Source organism: Macrosteles quadrilineatus, unplaced genomic scaffold (assembly GCF_028750875.1).
Source record: "Macrosteles quadrilineatus isolate MER2022 unplaced genomic scaffold, UCM_ALF_1.0 Scaffold_10__1_contigs__length_6754688, whole genome shotgun sequence".
NCBI lineage: Eukaryota > Metazoa > Arthropoda > Insecta > Hemiptera > Cicadellidae > Macrosteles > Macrosteles quadrilineatus.
Genome location: NW_026542603.1, coordinates 4,853,143 through 4,872,778, shown reverse-complemented (window position 1 = coordinate 4,872,778; position 19,636 = coordinate 4,853,143). Strand labels below are relative to the sequence as shown.

Sequence of the window (19,636 nt, the reverse complement as noted above, 5' to 3'; positions counted from 1 at the left end):
TGTGTAAATAGGTGCTATATTTTGGGAAATGTCCATCCTCTTTGTTGATAGACTCACCTTTGGGAGCTGTTCATGCATTACAGCCTTTTTGAATGTTCATACTCAAAAACAAATTACTCACTTTAAAGTTTGATGATGTTTAAAACCTTTAGGATAAAAGTTTCTAACTGCATTTTGAGGAATTTAGATCGTTCTTTAAACCGATATATATTATTTTAAATTAACAGTATATTTATTTATTGCAAGTTGAAATTATAGAAATTAATAGATCCAATGTTGTTTGTTAATCAAAGTGTTTAACATTAAATATGTTTGTAATTCCAAACTTTAATTCTATGAACTATTCATTGTACAAAAAAAAAATTGCTACAAACGTTTTAGGAATATAAAGATTTTTAGAAGCTAGTAACTCCTTGCTCACTCTTCTCCTACCTGTACTCTAGTCAAAAGTCGTAATTAAGTAATGAATCATGAATTTGAAAATATATTAAAACTGTTAAGAAATACAAAAGTTTCGTTCCACTAATTAGATGAATACAAATACTACCTGATATTCAACAGTCTTTTAAAACTGACTTATTGTCACCGTGATAGTGACTATTTTTAAATACCATGAGTGGTTGTTCTATTGAATTAAATATAAGAAGATCAATATCAGTTGTTTATTTAATTGCATTTTAAAAAACATGCTAACAATTAATTCAGAATTCTAAAATTTTGGTAATAACCCAGATGGAAATTATGAATAAATAAATCATTGTTTAGTAAGTTTTTAGGAAAAATATTAAGTGATATTTAATATTGTTTTAAAATATTCAATATAACACATAAAAATTGTGATTTTTCATAAGAAAACGTAATAACCTTATTGAAATACGTGGCTTTTAAAAGAGTAACTCCCTTCGAATGGTTGATAATATTATACTTCATTAAATATTTTTCTATACAATAATAAAACAGAATACACCCGTTAGTCTATGAAATAAAATTTATTTCAAACTGTAAATTACCATATTAACAAGTTGTACGACATCAACCACTATAGGAATTGTGCTTATGGCTTCAGAGAACAATATTTTAATTTAGCTACAAAATTGAGTGGGTGGGTGATTATTTTAAAATATTGTATGGTAAATAAAATAAATTGTAGATTACTACTATATGTGTACTACTTACGGATCTAAATACCAGTATCAATGTAAGATAGTTACATTATTTCGTACAACACTATTCAAAAATAAAATAAATGTCATGTAAAAAATCAGGAAGCATTTTTAGTTTAATGTTTACTCGTCACAATTAATTCAAATCACAAATTTGTACATTTGTGTGTGTCAGGGCTATCAAGGCGAACTTATGTTATTGGATAATTTATTTATATATTTATATTGAAGTATATTTTGAGACTTTAAGAAACTATTTTGCCACTCAAATGCACTTACTCGTCCTGAAAGATATTTAACGATCAACATAAAGTCAGCAAGAGACTCCTAGAGGTCCCAGAAGCGATCAGTACATGTCAATAAAGTTTGAATGAACCGTGAACGTTTTAAATTATGTTTACTGAAGTAAGAATGGCGGAAGTCCGATTTTTTACGAATTTCCTTTCTAACTCTTAAGAAAAATTTAAAATACAAAATTTGATGCCACTTAGCAGTTAAAAATGTTTTATTGATTGAGGCAATGCTGTAGTAGTCTGTTGTTTTTCCATAAGGTCCTGATAATAATCAAGAACTTGTTTATATTGCCTGTCGAATACCTCAATTACAAATGTTCCTACTTGTACCTTCATATAGATGTTAAAGAAGAAAGCTCTGGTGTTGTTAGTCGGCTGAAGTCACCGTTACATGGCTTCATCTGATTTAATTTCGTGATGATTAAATCCAGGATTCCAGGAAAAAAGTCTTGACTAACACCACCAGTTTCTGTGCCTAACTGTATCCTATACCATAATCCCATTTTACGTCATATCGCATTATTTAAGTTATGAAAGACTATTCATTTATAATCTATAGGAAAATGTTCACTACGTTCGTTAATTACCAATTTCCATTTATAGTCTCTGGTCAAGGTCCGAAATGATACTTTGTTTATATCAATGTTAAGGTAACATAAATAATTATCGTGTACACGGATTTAGGCTGGTTCTAGAAATCCTTGTAAGTCCAGTGTGTAACAATAAAGATTACGAGTGTCCAACTAAACTCAATCCCTCTAAGCTTGAGGGACTCTGTAACTTATATTAGGGTATTAATGTGAAAAAAATACTTTGTGTAAATATACTGTATAAATATAAAAATAAAAATGTTTAAGGTAAATACCTAGATATAAGTACTATTATATTTATGGTTTTATTAGAATAATAAAGCTTTCAGTATGTAAAAGAAACGTTTAAAACACCTTTTCACACAGACTAATAACCATGTAACTAATTATTTTGTCTGTCGATTGTTACTTACAGCAAATTGTAAGACTATGTACGTACCATAAAATCGAGGTATAATCATTGGTTGTACCGTATATACATTTTTATTTTTACAATGCTCGTTTGTAACTAATATGTGTGGCATTAATTTATGTTACAGTAACAGTAAAATCAATTTAAAATCATTCTCTCAATTGGTTAACCCTCAGTGCTTTCAAAATTAAAGATGGACACATTTTAATAATCATTACTGAACAAAACAATATATTTGTAGAAATATATACTCTGCACGATGCCTTTAACCACTACATTATAGAAAAAACTATTTTATAAAAGTTTTTTGGTAAACATAGAAAGTCCTTTTCTCAGAAGCTGTTTTGAAAATGTCTGTTCCATGTCAAAGAAGTCATTTGCCTTTGGATGATTCATTGAGAGTGTACATGTCAGATGAAAAGCTTTAAAACTCCTTTCAGGAAACAAGAGAGGCCGGGGTTTTTAGGTTTCTTTGTAAAAGCAAGGTAGTTTTTAGGTAGGGTTTTTGGACTTACACAGGTTAAATTGTCATTTTTAACAATGTACCATTTTTACGATGCCATATCTAGGTTATAGACAGAGTACATTTTAATCTATATCTCAACATGGCTATATTTCTCATGAATTTGTTTGTTATCATATACAAGTATCCACAAGGTTTTTAATACGAACATCAGACATATTTTACAGTTGTTCTTTCATTTATTTTTACTTTAAAAGTCTTACCGAGCACGTTTGATAAATGTTTTGAATTATATATCAATAACCGACTATTGTAAGAGTAATATTGTACCATGTTATAGTGTGGATGTAATAGTATATTATGACAAATTCTGCCAAATTAGTATATTTAGTCATGTATTAAAAACGGTAAATCAGAGGTCGATTTTGGACTGGTCCAAGGCAGTTTAACACCCTCCCATGCTATGCTATAACTAATCTAATGCTATTATAAACGTCACTGACTTTTCCATTAAACTTATAGACCGTTGCGGTACTTCATCGTTTTCAGACCACTCCTCATTTCAATAGGTCTAAAAAGCGAGCAGGTAAATTTGATTAACCATTCAGTAAATTTGATTTTGGCCTCACTTACAGTCAGTGTATAGAGCCAAGGTATAATAATCCCCCTAAGTGATCGCTAGTAGCAGGTATAGCTCTCAAGCTTAGTAAGTGGATGCAAATTGCTCCATGATCCGCTGTGAACTTAACAGAACAAACTTTTACTCTTACAGAATAAGCAAGAGAAGAGGATCAGTGTGAGTAACGAGTTTTGAGAACATTGAGTGTTTTGGGGGAACACTATATGTCTAAGTAATGTGTAGATAATTAATTGTTTCTCAAGCATAGTTTACTCAAATTATCTTATTAATCGCAGAATGTGCTGTTTTACAGGGTTCAAAAGTGGTATTTTAACTTATCTCAGGATATCACTGCTAGATTTGCTGGTTGGTTGCATATAAATATAAATTTTTATTTTAATATGTTGGTTATACTTTAGGTTGTAGTATAAAGTTAATAAATGTATAGTTTCATAATTTACCAATTACTAATAACCGACCATTAAAATAGCAATACGTAAAAGAAGGTAGCTCTACACAGGGGGTGTAAGAGACATTTACAGTTTCCTTATTATTTTCTGAACTTAAACTCCCTAATAATCTACACAGTATAGTCATTGATTACCGTGATTTTTTTTCATATAATTATCTAAGTATGGAAAACTGTAAAAAATAATTTTAATGTTTGCTTTTTTTGTTGAAAACATTACACATAAAATATTTGTTTGTAATAACTAATCTTATAGTCGTTTTAGAATTGTTAATTTTCATACCAAAAACGCTCACCATAAAACATGAGCTCATGTACTCATCATAAAGTAAAACAACACAATTTGTTCTCCAGGTGTATCTGACAGAAACGAACAATAGTGTAATTGCCCGATTTTCCATCGCTGTAGGGAAAACAGAAAACAATCAGGCTTGAAGATGAGTATAATTTGCAGATGACAGTAGGTGGTAGGTCCGCGTCGGGATTGAATTAGATCGGAAGAGCAGAGCGGCCGGGAGAGGGTGTTTTGTAGGGTGTGGGTGTGAGAGGGGGGGGGGGTGCGCAGATGCAACGGATGCTGGGTGGTGCTGAGTCCAGTACTGCCGGAACCGCGAGTCCAGTTACACGTTATAACTACTCTGACGTGCCTACAAGGATCTACCCGTGCACGTACACGACACGTACACTACTACACGACAACTACACGTGGACCTGTCAACGTGTAGCAGCACATCGCAGCCCAGCCAGCCCGGGACCGCTGCACCCAGATACACAGTGGGTACGTGGCCTGTTATTTACTATTGACATTGGTGATTTGTGCTGTTAGAGACAAAATATGTTCAGTTTAGTTAATTGAATTTTAAATAAGTAGTGTAGTGGGTGTATTTATTCGGATGTGGGAGCGAAATTGGGGAATTCACCACGCCCTGCAGCGTGTCTGGTGAACCTATTGCAGATTGCAGTAAAGAATTCATATTTAATACCTTATTTACAACCTTAAATAATAAACTGACTACTTGTACAATACAAATTCTGTATTGGCCATTGTTCTTTTAAACTATTTTTGTGTTTTAATGTCGTCCGTATACCTCTTGATGTTTTCATTGTGTAACACATGTATTTGAAAAATAAATTTGCTCTTGAATACTGCATTTCTTTTGGAAATTAATAGTGGCTTTAAAATACAAAATGAAGTGTACTCGCTATGTTACATCCAAAACATTATCATATATGTGGGAGAAAATACCTTATGGTATTACAAACCTTAGTTATATATCTTAGAAACACGTTTTTATGTATTTAATTTAATTTGTTAAACTGAAACAAAGTTACTGTATAAATAAGTGACAGTTTCATTTAAGAAAAAAATCCACTCCCCATTTTTTTCAGAAGGACATTGGCTTTTATATAACACACATTATTTACAAATAATTGTTAAGGCGATTCCTACCTTACATTTCTTGTAAACAATATGTGTTTAAACGTTAAACAAATCGTTTGACATAGATTGTTGAAAACACTCACAGAATTTGTAAGCTTAAACTAGTTATAATGACTATTGTTGTATAACAAATGCTCGAATGATGAGTTTCACGTAGCACACGTTTGTAGGCCTATCACTGAACCTAATTATAACATAAACGGATCAGTGTACCTTAATCCGGCTGATCTGTCAAATTAGTTTTAGTTGTTGGCCTACCCTTGTATATGCCAACTTAACCAATGATTAGCTTTTGTGTTAGTCTGTATAGTCATTATAGCTTGTAGCTTTGGAAACTCTATAAATTTAGTAAAATTTTAATAGATATGTTTAACTTTAGTCATTATAATTATATTTTTAAACATGTTTATCATGATTGGAGTTAAGATTTTATTAGTTTGATTGCCAACAAAAACTGTAAACGTAAAATGTTTATACATTTTCCGCAGATTTTTCAAAACGCAAACTTTTTAAAAGATTTAGTAGCTCAGCTATAATTTTTCAGCTGGTAAAAAGGACCGCATTTTCACGGAATATATTTTGGTAGCTATTATCTGCTGTTGAAAGGTGCATGAAGCACTCAAAATGACAAATGATCCCACCTCAAACCCTAGTCGCATTCACCTCCATTGAGCTTTTGCACACGTTTAAAAACGTACAAAATACACTTAACCTTTTCGAATCAGAGATTTTAGAACTGGGATGCTAAGAAAGACCTACTATCCGAACAATACTGCTTGGGTTGTACTGTATTATGTATGTCATTATTTTAAGTTAAAACTTGACAAACTGGTTTTCTTACATACACGCCCAAAACATTTGGTATTTTACCATTGCAGATAACAAAAATCGAATAATTTAATACTTGTGTGTTTATGATAGTGTATTTGATTAAGCTGCTCAGCAAATTATTATAGTAAACACAATTTACTGACATCAATTTTAAACTGACTTTTCATGTTTAAGTAACAAAAAACTAACTAGCGGTACGTACAGTTTTTTACCACCTCAGTGGATCTCGTCTCGAATTTCACTATGAGGTTCACGAGGTCAGTCCTTAGAATATGCAAACAAAGGGGTTGAATCTATATTGAGATGCAATGTTACTAAGTTTTCGTATACGTTTTAAACGTTGTTTCTATATCACTCAGTAACATGTTTCCCTTGTACAAAACAAAAGAAGAATACACTTGCAAACAAATTACGCAAGGAAAAATAGTGAATAAAATGATATTTCTATACTCAGATTACAATAATATTAATTACTTCAATCAGTTTATTATACACTTTTTCTAGTTTTGTAGCTTTTAATTTTTAGCAACATGGTGTAACTTCCGTAACTAATTTTGAAAATAAAAGACATTGCCAATTACACAGTAAATATAAAGAACCATCGCCAGTAGGCTTCAAAAGAACTGATTAAAACGTATTGAACCAAGAGATCAATGCGCTGATCTCTGGTGTAAAGGCTTAGCCTCGCATGAAGGACTTTAGTTAACTTTTACACTTCACAGATATGTTGCATCAGGTTTCAACCTTACTAATTTGTATAGTCTATGTAACCATTAAACTTCCTAGTTATAGAGATAAAGTATGTTGATATATCCTAGCTGTAACGTAATTCTATTAAACAAAAACAAAACACTATCCTGAATAGAACCATAGAACCATCCATCACAAATTACAAAAGAGAAAGTGTGGTATTTGACTATGTTTTATTTATATTAGTGTTTATAATATTGAAATAATGGGGTTTTATTTGTATCCAGCAATCAATATTTGTTACTGATACAAAGTTAGGTTATTGTTTTGAAATATGTTTTATATGTTTGTGATAACTTTTGCTTGAAAACTATATCAAATAGTGTCGAAGAACATAAATAAACTACGTCACTAGCCCGAACGTCCATACTAATAACCGCAACAGCTGGATTGACAGTTCCATTCAAATATAAATAAAATCATGGACAATGCTACACAGATCATCTCATCCAATTCTATGCAATCAACAGAAAACCCCTATTTCAATTACAAAGTGTGTCACTATCAAAATACAGGAACTAAGTATTTAGATGATTGTTTCACCCTGGGATAATTAAATAATTATTTACTCGACCTAAGACTTCTTACACATTTCACGAATAATAATACTTACATTTCACCTTACACCAAATAATATCTCAGAGATTTGAATAAATCTACGTACGGATTGAAATATGTTTACTGCGCAGAAAAGACAAAAATCTATTAATAAAGGAACAGATCCAGTTATTCGCCAGGTCTAATTCATCAGCCGTGCCTGATTGCAATAATCACGTGTCAGGAACGATTACTTTACTGATCTACGAGCAACGCCTCGTCACGCGGACAAAGTTATGAGATTTATAGAGGAACAGATCTAGTTATTAGCCAGGTCTAATTCATCAGCCGCGCCTGATTGCAATAATCACGTGTCAGGAACGATTACTTTACTGATCGACGAGCAACGCCTCGTCACGCGGACAAAGATATGAGATTTATAGAGGAACAGATCCAGTTATTAGCCAGGTCTAATTCATCAGGAGCAACGCCTCGTCACGTGGACAAAGTTATGAGATTTATAGAGGAACAGATCTAGTTATTAGCCAGGTCTAATTCATCAGCCGCGCCTGATTGCAATAATCACGTGTCAGGAACGATTACTTTACTGATCGACGAGCAACGCCTTGTCACGCGGACAAAGATATGAGATTTATAGAGGAACAGATCCAGATATTAGCCAGGTCTAATTCATCAGGAGCGAAAGCCTCGTCACGTGGACATATTATGAGATTTATAGAGGAACTGATCCAGTTATTAGCCAGGTCTAATTCATCAGCACCGCCTGATTGCAATAATCACGTGTCAGGAACGATTACTTTACTGATCGACGAGCAACGCCTTGTCACGCGGACAAAGCTATGAGATTTATAGAGGAACAGATCCAGTTATTAGCCAGGTCTAATTCATCAGCCGCGCCCGATTGCAATAATCACGTGTCAGGAACGATTACTTTACTGATCAACGAGCAACGCCTTGTCACGCGGACAAAGCTATGAGATTTATAGAGGAACAGATCCAGTTATTAGCCATGTCTAATTCATCAGCCGCGCCTGATTGCAATAATCACGTGTCAGGAACGATTACTTTACTGATCAACGAGCAACGCCTTGTCACGCGGACAAAGATATGAGATTTATAGAGGAACAGAACCAGTTATTAGCCAGGTCTAATTAATTAGCCGCGCCTGATTGCAATAATCACGTGTCAGGAACGATTACTTTACTGATCGACGAGCAACGCCTTGTCACGCGGACAAAGATATGAGATTTATAGAGGAACTGATCCAGTTATTAGCCAGGTCTAATTCATCAGGAGCGAAAGCCTCGTCACGTGGACAAAGTTATGAGATTTATAGAGGAACAGATCCAGTTATTAGCCAGGTCTAATTCATCAGGAGCGAAAGCCTCGTCACGTGGACAAAGTTATGAGATTTATAGAGGAACTGATCCAGTTATTAGCCAGGTCTAATTCATCAGCCACGCCTGATTGCAATAATCACGTGTCAGGAACGATTACTTTACTGATCAACGAGCAACGCCTTGTCACGCGGACAAAGATATGAGATTTATATAGGAACAGATCCAGTTATTAGCCAGGTCTAATTCATCAGGAGCGAAAGCCTCGTCACGTGGACAAAGTTATGAGATTTATAGAGGAACTGATCCAGTTATTAGCCAGGTCTAATTTATCAGCCGCGCCTGATTGCAATAATCACGTGTCAGGAACGATTACTTTACTGATCGACGAGCAACGCCTTGTCACGTGGACAAAGATATGAGATTTATAGAGGAACAGATCCAGTTATTAGCCAGGTCTAATTCATCAGGAGCGAAAGCCTCGTCACGCGGACAAAGTTATGAGATTTATAGAGGAACAGATCTAGTTATTAGCCAGGTCTAATTCATCAGCCGCGCCTGATTGCAATAATCACGTGTCAGGAACGATTACTTTACTGATCGACGAGCAACGCCTCGTCACGCGGACAAAGATATGAGATTTATAGAGGAACAGATCCAGTTATTAGCCAGGTCTAATTCATCAGGAGCAACGCCTCGTCACGTGGACAAAGTTATGAGATTTATAGAGGAACAGATCTAGTTATTAGCCAGGTCTAATTCATCAGCCGCGCCTGATTGCAATAATCACGTGTCAGGAACGATTACTTTACTGATCGACGAGCAACGCCTTGTCACGCGGACAAAGATATGAGATTTATAGAGGAACAGATCCAGATATTAGCCAGGTCTAATTCATCAGGAGCGAAAGCCTCGTCACGTGGACATATTATGAGATTTATAGAGGAACTGATCCAGTTATTAGCCAGGTCTAATTCATCAGCACCGCCTGATTGCAATAATCACGTGTCAGGAACGATTACTTTACTGATCGACGAGCAACGCCTTGTCACGCGGACAAAGCTATGAGATTTATAGAGGAACAGATCCAGTTATTAGCCAGGTCTAATTCATCAGCCGCGCCCGATTGCAATAATCACGTGTCAGGAACGATTACTTTACTGATCAACGAGCAACGCCTTGTCACGCGGACAAAGCTATGAGATTTATAGAGGAACAGATCCAGTTATTAGCCATGTCTAATTCATCAGCCGCGCCTGATTGCAATAATCACGTGTCAGGAACGATTACTTTACTGATCAACGAGCAACGCCTTGTCACGCGGACAAAGATATGAGATTTATAGAGGAACAGAACCAGTTATTAGCCAGGTCTAATTAATTAGCCGCGCCTGATTGCAATAATCACGTGTCAGGAACGATTACTTTACTGATCGACGAGCAACGCCTTGTCACGCGGACAAAGATATGAGATTTATAGAGGAACTGATCCAGTTATTAGCCAGGTCTAATTCATCAGGAGCGAAAGCCTCGTCACGTGGACAAAGTTATGAGATTTATAGAGGAACAGATCCAGTTATTAGCCAGGTCTAATTCATCAGGAGCAACGCCTCGTCACGTGGACAAAGTTATGAGATTTATAGAGGAACTGATCCAGTTATTAGCCAGGTCTAATTCATCAGCCACGCCTGATTGCAATAATCACGTGTCAGGAACGATTACTTTACTGATCAACGAGCAACGCCTTGTCACGCGGACAAAGATATGAGATTTATATAGGAACAGATCCAGTTATTAGCCAGGTCTAATTCATCAGGAGCGAAAGCCTCGTCACGTGGACAAAGTTATGAGATTTATAGAGGAACTGATCCAGTTATTAGCCAGGTCTAATTCATCAGCCACGCCTGATTGCAATAATCACGTGTCAGGAACGATTACTTTACTGATCGACGAGCAACGCCTTGTCACGCGGACAAAGATATGAGATTTATAGAGGAACAGATCCAGTTATTAGCCAGGTCTAATTCATCAGCCGCGCCTGATTGCAATAATCACGTGTCAGGAACGATTACTTTACTGATCAACGAGCAACGCCTTGTCACGCGGACAAAGATATGAGATTTATAGAGGAACAGATCCAGTTATTAGCCAGGTCTAATTCATCAGGAGCAACGCCTCGTCACGTGGACAAAGTTATGAGATTTATAGAGGAACAGATCTAGTTATTAGCCAGGTCTAATTCATCAGCCGCGCCTGATTGCAATAATCACGTGTCAGGAACGATTACTTTACTGATCGACGAGCAACGCCTCGTCACGTGTACAAAGACATGTGATTAATAGAGTAACATATCCAGTTATTCGCCAGGTCTAAATCGTCAGCCGTGCCTGATTGCAATAATCACAAGTCAGGAACTATTACTTTACTGATCTAGGAGCAACATCTTGTCACGCGAAAAAAAATCATGTGAGTATGTCGTACTGTAACAGATGTTACATGGGTATTGAAATTATTAGGGAATTTAAAGTGGAGAGAATAGTTTTATGCTTGATGTAATGGAACTGAATAGAGATTACCATGAATAATTAATTATATCTTACCAATCTTGAATTGAGTCTTGAGGTTAATATTGTCGAAGAATGAGAAAGTCCTTTATATAACTTTAAAATACAGTTACATAATCTATAGAGAAAATCACCAACAAATAAATGCAAAATGAATTAGGAAAAAACTGTGATGTATTTCTTGACCATTTTTAACAACATTAATATTATCAAAAAAATAATCACATGTCGTAAAATTGAAAAACCCCAAAACATGTGTTGAAGCCAGACTGAAATAAAATAAACCATAGAATACTAAACATGCCGGGCCCCTTGAACCGCAGGTTCAATTAATTAATTTAACAAGTGAGTAGAGAAACAGTAGGCCTAATTAAAACAGAGAAAGTTAAAGCAACAAAAGGGGCGGAACTGTAATAAAATTTAGTCTTCAAGTACAGGCAGTGGGAAAACCTTGATTGCCGGTCTAATGAGAAGGTCACTCTTCGTACGCACTGTGACAACTCTTGTAATGTCATCTGAACCAGGGTGTGTTTCAACAGTTCTAGCCAGTGGCCAATACATCGGAGGTGTAAGGATACCTTGAATCAAAACAAGATCTCCAACATTCAAGTTTGGTGTTTGCTTGTTCCACTTGTTGCGTACTTTCAAAGTATGAAGGTAGTCTCCATCGATGCCATCTTTTGACTTTTATCGCATGAGGTGTACAATGCAGAAAGTGTTTAGGTGTTGGTGAAGATAGGTCTGATGGATCTGCTGAGAGAGGAGCTAGAAATTGAGAGTTCTGGATTGCTTCTTTATAAGACAGTCGAGGTTTGAATTTCTTTTCTAGTGGGAAAAATCTTGTTTTAGTGGTGTAATAGTCTTCAGGAGGAGAGTGACAACGCTTGAATGGTAGCTTATCGTGGTGTATACTAGAGGGTTGTCTAGAATAAGTCTTCACAAAATGTCTTTTGCTCAAAATGTTGAGGTCATTTGACTTAGGAAATGAAGGAGGTTCTTCTTGTTTGATAAACCGTGGAAAGGAGGAATGATGTTCATAATCACAGACAGTTAACATGGAGGTGAGAGGAGAGTTTGGTACTGAGTTTCTTGATGTAAGGTTTTTCGATGGTTCTAAATGTAACAGGGTGTGGTGATTTTTATGACATTTAAAACAAGAGTTTTTCGATTTGCAGATACTGACTTTGTGATTTCCAAGACAAGAGAAACAACGTTGCTTGGATTTGATTAGTTCATACCTTTCCTGAGGAGATTTTTCTTTGAATAAAGTACAGGAATATACTTTGTGTCCAGGTTTAGAGCAAACGAAGCAAAGGGAAATCAGTGGAGCTTTGTGTTGATGCTAGGGTAAATGGTCTGGGGTGAGTCATTTCATTTTTGCGGTGTAAGTTGGTCAAAGGTGGGATATTTGAGTGAGGTTTGACCCATTTACTACTATTGGGTGAGTGCATGGACACATCTCCAGCATGTGCACAATGATTTGACAGAAAAGTTATTACCTCATTGACTGAGGGCAGAGATTCAGAGTCATTTCTTGAAGATTCATATTTATTTAACAATTTTGAGTCTAGTTTTCGTAAAAGCATTGATGCTAAGAGAGGATTGTTTTCCACTACATCACAGCCTAATGCTGTTAGAGCTTGGGAATTTTCATTAAAAGAGTTTAGCAAGTTTCTGAGATCCTTAGTAGAGGAAAAACTAACACTAGGCAAATCAATGATTTTATTGATGTGGAGAGATGAAAGTCTTCGCACTGAATGGTAACGATCTCGCAACATGTTGTACGCGATGGTGTAGTTTGCTTCAGAGATGGGTAGGGATTTGACCAGATTGAGTGCTTCACCAGATAAAGTACTAAGTAGATATTGAAATTTAGCCACATTCGAGAGAGATGAATTTGAATGAATTGTGGTATCAAAGAGGTTGATAAAGGCTATCCAAGTTTGAGAGTCACCATTAAAGTTTTTTAATTCTATTTTCGGTAAGCGCACCACAGACATGTTAGAGTGTTCCCGTTCATTGAGATGAGAGGTAATAGATTGATTGCCATCATTGACTTTACCTTCCAAAAGATAAGAATTTATTTTACTTTCTATGCTGATACAAAGTTCATTTATTTCCTCCTGTCGATCAATTAGATCTTGTTCATCATAGTCACCAGGCAGATTCGGCACGTCCAGTAATTTTCTAATGTGTTCATTAAATTCACAACGCTTTTCATTGACTTCACTTTTATAGGAATTAACTTTTTGTTGATCAACTAATTGAACATGATCATTTTCTGATATAGTGTCAATAAATGAAAGAATATTATTGAGACGAACTTTGATTAGGTTAGAAAATCTGACAAAGGTTTGATACTTCATTTTGTATATTAAAGGAATGTACTAATGAGCTGATTGGAAAAATGTGGTTGTAAAGGCAAAGATAGAAAGGGGTAGTAATATTGTTACCAAGGCAACAGAATCAAACATTCCAATTTTTCAGAGTACATTAGTAGATGTTTAAGATTGAATTTTAAATATCTTGATGAAATAACAAATAATAATGTACAATATTAGTAATTTTGTATATCCATATTCTTGATTCTTTCATCCGATGTTCGAAGGACCAATGAAATGATTAGGGAATTTAAAGTGGAGAGAATAGTTTTATGCTTGATGTAATGGAACTGAATAGAGATTACCATGAATAATTAATTATATCTTACCAATCTTGAATTGAGTCTTGAGGTTAATATTGTCGAAGAATGAGAAAGTCCTTTATATAACTTTAAAATACAGTTACATAATCTATAGAGAAAATCACCAACAAATAAATGCAAAATGAATTAGGAAAAAACTGTGATGTATTTCTTGACCATTTTTAACAACATTAATATTATCAAAAAAATAATCACATGTCGTAAAATTGAAAAACCCCAAAACATGTGTTGAAGCCAGACTGAAATAAAATAAACCATAGAATACTAAACAGGTATCATGTGTTTCTCTGTAGCAGAAACAGATTTATGTCAACTATGTTTACTTTAAAATTAGTGCTGCATTCTGTGTCGAAGAAATAACGCCCTCATCCCTCTCATTGCCAAAATGGAAATTACTTGGTTAGTATATCCACGAAAGTAAAACGTTTTGAATCACCAATCCTACGAATTCTTACTCTAGGAAAATGCTCAAAAGACCTTTGATAATGAGTTTCTTAAACATTTTAAAGCAGTAAATATGATACAGTATATCAATATCATGATTTGACCAATTATCATAGGAGACCAAACCCAACTCTAAACATAAAAAATGTAATATCATAAGTTATGAACTTATTTTAGGAATAATGTGTATACATCACTTGAATGCAACGACTCAAGTAAGTCCGATATCATTAAAATGTCTTCGAAAACTAAAATAGAAAGGTTTACCTATGTGAAAGATTGTACATAAAAATCATTATATTTGTTTTACACTAGAATGTATCACTTGTTGATTCCCTAACAGATATTTCTTTCAATAGACTATTATTAACATTGCATTATAGTAATCACTCTCCAATATAACATGTATTGTGACGTGAGCATGAGTTTGTGTGTTCTTTCTGGCGTGGTAAGGTTCAACTCAGCTTCCCAACATCAAAGCGTAGTTCCCAATAGGGATTTGTCGCTGGAGACTGATTGTAAAGGTTTAAAATACATGTTTGTACATCTACACTGGCAAAATTCTAGATAATCACTCACTCGGTAACGAGCACATTAATGGTTTACTTTCAATAGTTTGTTGCATCTGAGTATTTGAAATTGTTTTCGATCTTTTACACAGGTAAACATTGTATTTTTCGGGTTCCTTTCCCATGATACGGGTCAGTATAGCAGACCTATTAACCACATGCATCTTAAAAGACAATAAAACAGTTTGTTAACACTTATGATTTTTTACAAACGTTTATAATTTTTAGATATTGTGATGTTTACCTTAAATTGCATATCCAACTATACTCCTATTAAAGTAGTATTTGGTATTTGCTACCATTTTTAAACTTTAATTGGTGGGCGAACTACAGTATAAATAATGAGGATTTACTTTACAATTTGTGATTGCAGGTGTTTAGGTGAATAAATTATACAGTTATTAGTAAGAACCTAATCTTAATTGTAATTCACAGCTTTGCTCTTTTGTTTTCATTTCTACCTAACGGCAATCAATTACGATGTCAATGTTTCCCACCAATTAAGCTCACGCTTTGATTAAAGATGGATAGCATTTCTTTTCCAAACATTGCTAATAATATTAACGAGATCTACTTTACTTAACTTAGTAGAACAGAGAAAGTTTATGAAAAGCTGGTTAACGTGTGTCAACAGGAAGGATTATATTGAAGCTGAGTACAATGGCAAATCTTGGTGGCAAGGAACGCTCCGAGAGTTGCTACAATCTACGTCACGTGATTGATGTTCAATCACTGTTCAATATTGCAATCACAATCGGGATTATGATTACTTGTTTAGGTAAATTGAATACTCATTCAACCGTTATCTATGATAATATTCAACGAATTGAGTAACGATCGAAGATAAAATAACGTTTGATTTTGCAGTAAATAATTTAACACATTACAGGTGTACATTTGAATTGTTTTTGTTTAGTACTTTGTTCTTGCAGAAGGTTCTGCGAGATAGAAAAAAATTATTCTGTAAGAGCTAGAAGGCAAGCTAGCAAGGCTAGCTGTTGACACTAAGCAAATAAACTAAAACATGTATAGTAAAGTTCCTAGGATTTCGTTAGCTACCAACAATTGTTAGAGGATAGTTATTGGTTTAAGTTTTGGTTTTCGCAAATAGTGCAATAAGTACTTAATAATTTGTAGACTACTAGATTATTAGTCTAACTGCTAATAGAAAAGCTTCGAATTCCTACAAGAACGACACATCTCTATTCAATAAATTATTAATAAAACATGTGCATATTAATTCATATGTCTTGGTATAACGTTGCCTTGCACATTTTTGACAAAAGGGTACCACTTCTGATGCAATCACAACATTTTAATTTATTGTGTTTGGTGCATTCACTATAACAATTTAGTTACAAGTTACAGTTTTTTTTTCCAAATTTGGGATATGCATATATCAAAATTATTTTGCATTCATGTAGTTACAAAACGTTAGACGGATTAAATAAACCCTAGACAAATCATCAAGTGATTTGCCACGCCAAGGAAGATTACCCTCCGAGTGATTACCTTTAATTAGGGTGAATCAATAATTGGTTCTCTGTCTTTCCCTGATTACCTCTGGTTGGTTTTGCGAAGCCAGGAACAATCCCTTCTAATTAGTAAAATCATTAGTCTTCTTGACTGCTATCTATAAGCTTGGAGGTTGCTACTTTGTTAATAGGAGTCATTTTAACTATCGTTATATGTAATAATCTGTTTTATAAACACGGCGCATTAAAAGAAAAAAACCATTAGTATAATGTTTTAATAACTTGATAAATTAAGATCCAGTAGATAACATTTTATGTTGCTCTCATTTTTTGAATAAAGATTTGTTTACGAAGAAAAAAGTTATATAGTTTGTAAGATAAACTACTCAATAATCTTTGTAGGCCCTAACTAACATTTATTTAACAATTTTACTATTTGAATACTATTATTTCAACTCAAAGTTATCATACACCTCAAAACCGAACTAAACATCCTCCACTTTCTCCCCTTAATAATAGTCAAGAATATTAAAAAGAAAATACGAATATTTACGGTGACGCATTTTCTATATATTTTAATAATCTCGTTATGTTTTACAAACGATCTTTTAATAACAAATTTCTTATAAATGTTACATAATACAGGTCACTAACAATATCAAATTTTATGGCAAGACTTGTGAGCACAATTAATTATAATTGGATGTTGGGAACTATATTTTTCTTTAGGAGAATATTCCATTTATTTCTAACATATTCAATTAATTATATTTCCTAATGTCATTCTCACATTCGTCAGGGATTGGAGGTGGCATAACGTGAAAGACGAAGAATTTAGTAGCTGCACAGCTAGGATAAAACATTAATTTGTGTTTTATCTTGGTTACACATTTACTTATCTATTCAAGCTCTACACATTATCAATAGCTTAAACAGATATTTTGAAGCGTGAAAATATTTTATTTCTTTATTTTCATACACCAAAAGATTTTATACCCCAAGAAGATTTTATAGACCCAAAAAAATTTAAAATTCGAATTTAACCCATTTGTTTAGCTTAAAAACAAATAATTTTGTATATAGTGCTATAGCATATTTACTGGCTACACGTAAAATTGTAATTCATATGGAGGATAATTAAACTGTTGCAGTTTATGAATTTATTCGATCAAATTTTACAAATTAAGTAACTTAATGCTTATACTAAGCTTACGACGTTTCACCCAAACAAACACTTTAATACTTTAAATGAAGCCAGCTAACTACTCAAAAACCTAATGTTTTTAAAGGGAGAACACATTTGACACGTTTAAGGACATATTTGAGCGAAAATTGAAAATGGCGGAAATTTGCTTAGTCTGCAGGTTTGCTGTGGCAGGGGTATTTATATTTCACTGTGTTATCATTGGCCATTGACCTGAATCTCCGGTCATTACAGTAGGCCAAGCCAGAGGCAAACTAGCTGCATAAGTAATGGCAAGTGTTATTAGGCCCCATTAGATCACACTAGTACTAATGGCTGTGTCTCTGTAGGCTTAAGTTTATAATGGATTCCGTTTGTGAATTCACAACATTTAACTAAAATGTTATTTGATGATAGTTAATGTTTTGTTTTAATTAAAATTTGAAATTACAAACGAAATACTCTCTTTTGCTATGGTACGAAGGCAACCTATAAAAACGAAACTCCCGAAAAATATAGAATCAATCTTAGTGCTTAACAACACAAGTCACATTGGACAGCACATATTGAACTTTAAACTTTTCTGAGCTTGGGTCACAGGGTTGACTTCTGAAGGAAACTTTGGTTTTGACCTTTACCACTGAATCCCTACTAGTGTCCACAAGGCCCTTAGCTTGCTGACAATTTATCTATCAACCTAACATACTCGTATGTATGTATAAAATAAAATTAAAATATTATTTTAAAAATTCATAACGTTTGAATTTGCTATTGTTAAGTTCATTTGAAACTGTACAGGCGTTGTCGAGTGAAAAATTGTTTCTTCATAATACATTAATACAGTTTTTCTTTTAAATAAACTTGGTAAGAATGGCTAAAATATTTTCTGCCGTAATTGCTTGACGAGGTTACAAAGATAGCACAAGGCCCGAATCTCAATTTATTATTAGATTAGTTTTTAGTATAAAATTAAATATAAAAAAAACTGAAACATACATGAAAGAGTCAGATTCAACAATGCTCATTATTTATAAAAATGTTGGTTTACTTTTCACAATCTACATATCATAAAAACTTACCTCAATTTTAATCTTGCTCTAATATATTCTAACATATATTATAATAGCGTCATTAGAAGTAGATGTACTTGTACATCGTAGTCATTGTAGATGTTTTATTTCCTTATGGAATGCAAGCAAAATAGTTACCGGTAGTTTTGAACAACAGTGTTAATTAAGTATAATATAATATCATAGAAGGAGTTTGCAAATTACGACAATTAACCACACGAATTGCACATCTTAAAGTGCACTCATAGTTAAGTGGAAACGAAAAATGAGGACTTTTAATCCAAGTGACTCCCTTTACACGTTGAGGTGGATTACCTTTAGTGTAATAGTGTAAGGTTTAATAGTTGGATAAACATAATGATTGAACATCGAGTGTTCTTGTGCGAGAATCAGCTGTTTGCAACTTGTGGGGATTAAAAGTATTGTCTGCTATTTGGTTTTTGGCATCAATATATTTGAATTTCCTAATAAAAAAGGACCTACTTTTCAAAGAGTGTGTACACAATCTTTCCTACGATCTCTTAATGATTGTCTAAAGGATTCGAATGAAAAAAAATCGATTATCATATAGTGTGGATTTGTGTGTGAAATTAGATTTAATAACGCTGTTTAATTAAAATGATATACAGGGTGACAAAAAAGTCTGGAAACGGTTCAATATCTTTTTAACTAAATTCGTTAGAAAATTCAAACCTTTCACAT

At 34.0% G+C, this 19,636-nt stretch overlaps 2 protein-coding genes across 2 annotated transcripts in view; both read left to right on the top strand.

Moving 5' to 3' along the window:
- LOC129004719 (uncharacterized) overlaps nucleotides 1–19,636 on the top strand; it is a 372,634-nt gene that overhangs the window by 79,227 nt on the left and 273,771 nt on the right. The window lies entirely within an intron of this gene.
- LOC129004717 (uncharacterized) overlaps nucleotides 4,624–19,636 on the top strand; it is a 37,890-nt gene continuing 22,877 nt past the window's right edge. The window contains exon 1 of the mRNA XM_054433292.1: nucleotides 4,624–4,787. The gene's annotated coding sequence lies outside the window, so the exon portion shown is untranslated. The remainder of the gene's footprint in view (nucleotides 4,788–19,636) is intronic.